The sequence below is a fragment of the Agrilus planipennis genome, unplaced genomic scaffold (genome assembly GCF_000699045.2).
Source record: "Agrilus planipennis isolate EAB-ADULT unplaced genomic scaffold, Apla_2.0 scaffold2136, whole genome shotgun sequence".
NCBI lineage: Eukaryota > Metazoa > Arthropoda > Insecta > Coleoptera > Buprestidae > Agrilus > Agrilus planipennis.
In genome coordinates, this window is record NW_020440786.1 from 1 (window position 1) to 3,846 (window position 3,846).

Here is a 3,846-nt window from a genome sequence, read left to right on the forward strand (position 1 = left end):
AAAATCATTGAGGACTACATAAAAGTCATCAGAGTATTTTTTTTCTGGATAAAAGGTACCATATATCTGGTGCCCTAACTATGTGTACACAAAATTTCATGATGGGTTTTACATTTGGTTTGTCCGTTCGAGGCATTGAAGTCTGCTCTTTTTTATGTTGCAAGCGGATTTTAAATCTGACTTCAAAAATGAGAACTGCAGTGCACAATGTGCCGTGTGTTTTTCAAAATCTACAAAAATTGTATCTTTTGCTGGCATTTTCGACTCTCGTATAAAAATGTAATTTTGAAAAGCCTATAGGGCGCTCGAGGCATTGATGTCTGCTCCTTTTAATGATGCATGCGGATTTTACATTTGACTTCAAAAATGCGAACTGCAGTGTCACAATGTGCTGCGTGTTTTTCAAATTCTATAAAAATTGTATCTTTTGCGAGCATTTTCGACTCGTATAGAATTGTAATTTTGAAAAGCCTATAGGGCGTTCGAGGTATTGATGTCTGCTCATTTTCAATAATGCAAGCGGATTTTACATTTGACTTCAAAAATGCGAACTGCAGTGTCACAATGTGCTGCGTGTTTTTCAAATTCTATAAAAATTGTATCTTTTGCGGGCATTTTCGACTCGTATAGAAATGTAATTTTGAAAACCCTATAGGGCGTTCGAGGCATTAATGTCTGCTCTTTTTTATGATGCAAGCGGATTTTAGATCTAACCTCAAAAATGCGAATTGCAGTGTCACAATGTGCTGCATGTTTTTCAAAATCTACAAAAATTGTATCTTTTGCGGGCATTTTCGACTCGTATAGAAATGTAATTTTGAAAAGCCTATAGGGCGTTCGAGAGATTGATGTCTGCTCTTTTTAATTATTCAAGCGGATTTTACATTTGACTTCAAAAATACGAACTGCAGTGTTTCTGTGTGTTTTTCGAAATCGTCGATAATTGTAACTTGCGAACGTCTTTGACTCTTATAAAGTGTAATTTTGGTAAGCCTATAGGTCGTTCAATGCATTTTTGTAGTCAAATGTAAAATCCGCTTGTACAACGAGAAAGGACAGACTTCAATGCATCGAACGCCCCGTCGGTCTTCAAAATTAAATTTACGAGTCAAAAATGTCGGAGAGAGAAAGCGATTATAATTGTAACTTTGGCGGTCATTTTTGTTTGGTTTAAAAAATATGACGTTGGAGGTATTGATGTCTGCTTTTTCTTACGTTTCAAACGTAGTTTACATTTTGCTATACAAATTGCGGCGTGGCAAACTACTGTGTGTTTTCGAAAACTATTAAAAATTGTAGTTTCCGTAGACATTTTTGATTTGTTTAAAAATGTAATTTTGAAGTACCGATCGGCCTATCGATGCATTGATCTGATTAAGAAACTAGGTTTATTCCGGTAGTGTGTATAAATAATCTTTTTTAATTGTGTAGCTAATTTATTATTTCAAATATTTGGCGCCAGTCTAGAATGTTGCCCGAACATATCAGTACAGCGCTCCCTTGCATTAACCTCGGTAACATTCAGACTGTCACGTGATCACGTCGCCAGTCCAACTTTGGGTTTATTAAATTACAATAATGTCTCATTTTAAGTAATATTGTGATAAATAGTCACAGTGGATTCATTTAAATTGTGTCATAGCATTTTTTTAAACCGGCATATGCAACAACGAACCACTACTTGTCAATACATATTAAGCATAAAATGGATGACCCCTTGATGACCCCTGGATGATTACCCTTTGTAGATCTATTATCTATGATGGATGACTATCTTGGACGAGATTAAGAATTACGTAATCTCATCGATGACGTACTTCCTTCTTGTTCACCAGTTTGCTGCTGCTTCTCGTCTCGTTTTGTAGTTTCGCATTGTGCTATTTTATGGGTATTTTTTATACGAAGAATTTGGGAAAGGTAATAGGACATACAAAATTTCTACCATAATATATTCTAAAATTACAGTTTTATCTGTTGTATGTTTTTTTATTATTGGATATCGGATTATTTTTAGGATTCCATTAATAAAGTTACCAATTTACTCCGCCATATTTGATAGTCTAGGAATAAAAGTTTTTGTTAACAAAATTACTGTTTCCATTCATTTTCCTTTTTCTTTTGCTCTATAAAGTTTGTGTCGACTTTCATTTGTTCTTTTCTTTTTACAGATTCACGTAGGAATAGATTTTTGTCTTGCCTATGTTAAATAAGTTGTCCTGTGGCAGTAACCTAGGGAGACATTTCATATTCTTTCTAAATCTTAATGGAACTTGTTGTCAAGAGGTAAGATGATTGAAAATAAATTTGTTTGGTACTTGCTGATGACTGTATAAACGGTTATGTATAGTTAAAAATAAGATGTATTAATTTATTATAGAATGAATGCGTACTGATAGTTACAATATACCAACTGGAATATTTGTTGTTTTGGTACAGGCTTTACAATAATACCGAAGGGCATAAAAATGGTCTATGCCAAGATCTTATATTATTAATGGTGTGAAAAGTTTTCCTTTACCTATAATACCTTCCACACTAGTGGGAAACCTGTGAGACTTACTTTGGGTAAGATTTTAAATATTTTAACTTTTGATGATTTAGTGTAGTTTATTTAGTCTACTACTTATTGCAAATAATCAATACAAAATCATAGATAGTAAAATAAACATTGCATTGCAACTTTAACTAAATAATCTGCAAATAAAACAAACATTGTTGTGAGGAAAATACGCTAAAGTGGTTATTCTTTTGTCTCTGTTTAGTATCAAGAAGTTTTGCAAATGACTTCCTCTCCTGGAAAGTGAAGTGGTTTGCTGAAGAATGAGCTTGTGGCATGTAATTGGCTTCTGTTTGGACACGTTAGGAGTTATAAGACTAAGAGGTAAGAAAGATATCTTAAGAGTATTTTTGGGACTTGTTAATGGTTGATTCATTATACAATTCCACAGTAATCCTTTTATAATGTAAATTGTAGTTATGTAGTTTTTTCCAGTGTGGTGGTCAAATAATTACACAACTATATGTTTTTATAACGTTTCCTTTTGTAACCATCTTCATACTGAAAAAATTTTGTTTTTTATTTATAGTTCTACTAGTTAGGTGTTATACGTTTGTTTATAAATTATAAATATAATCAATAGTCAAAGAACATACCTTTTGGAGTGTTAGTGCTTGTACACAGATATTAACTTATTCTTAAACATTCTACCATGTTTAACAACTGCATACTAGTTCTGAATGTTTAGGTAAAGCATTAACCCCCATCTGGTTTATGGTCTTTTGGATTTTCCTATATATATTTAATTGAAGTCTTATAATATATTTTGTTAAAGTTGTATCTGTTGTATTATTATTATTTATGGTTTATGTTATGAAATTGTTATAATTATTTCTTAAATTATCTGTATNTTTTTTTATGTGTATCATTTCTTTGATAATTCGATTTTTATAGTTGCTTTCCTGGTTCAAAATTTTTGGTTCTTTGAAATTGAGATTATATGGTTTATGTTATGAAATTGTTATAATTATTTCTTAAATTATCTGTATAAGTTCTGAAGTTTACACGAGTTTGGATGTTTTTTTATGTGTATCATTTCTTTGATAATTCGATTTTTATAATTGCTTTCCCAGTCCAAAATTTCATGTTCATTGAAATTGAAATTATGGTGGTTATTTAATACATGTTCTGATAATGCTGTTTTTGTTTTGTTTATATTTTTTAAATTATATTGGTGTTCATATATACGGTTTTTTATGTATTGCTTCGTTTGTCCAATATCAATTCGATTGTAATCTAGGCAATTTATTTTATATATTGTATTTGTATTGTCAGTCAATATAAACAAA

General features: G+C 31.3%; 1 long non-coding RNA gene across 1 annotated transcript; it reads left to right on the plus strand.

The window, feature by feature from the left end:
* The first annotated feature begins 6 nt into the window (after positions 1 to 6).
* LOC112906152 lies at positions 7 to 2,895 on the plus strand. Its single transcript, XR_003232213.1, has 4 exons — positions 7 to 1,917; positions 2,169 to 2,283; positions 2,378 to 2,565; positions 2,763 to 2,895. It is a non-coding gene; the product is annotated as an uncharacterized LOC112906152 (long non-coding RNA).
* Positions 2,896 to 3,846: the final 951 nt, after the last annotated feature.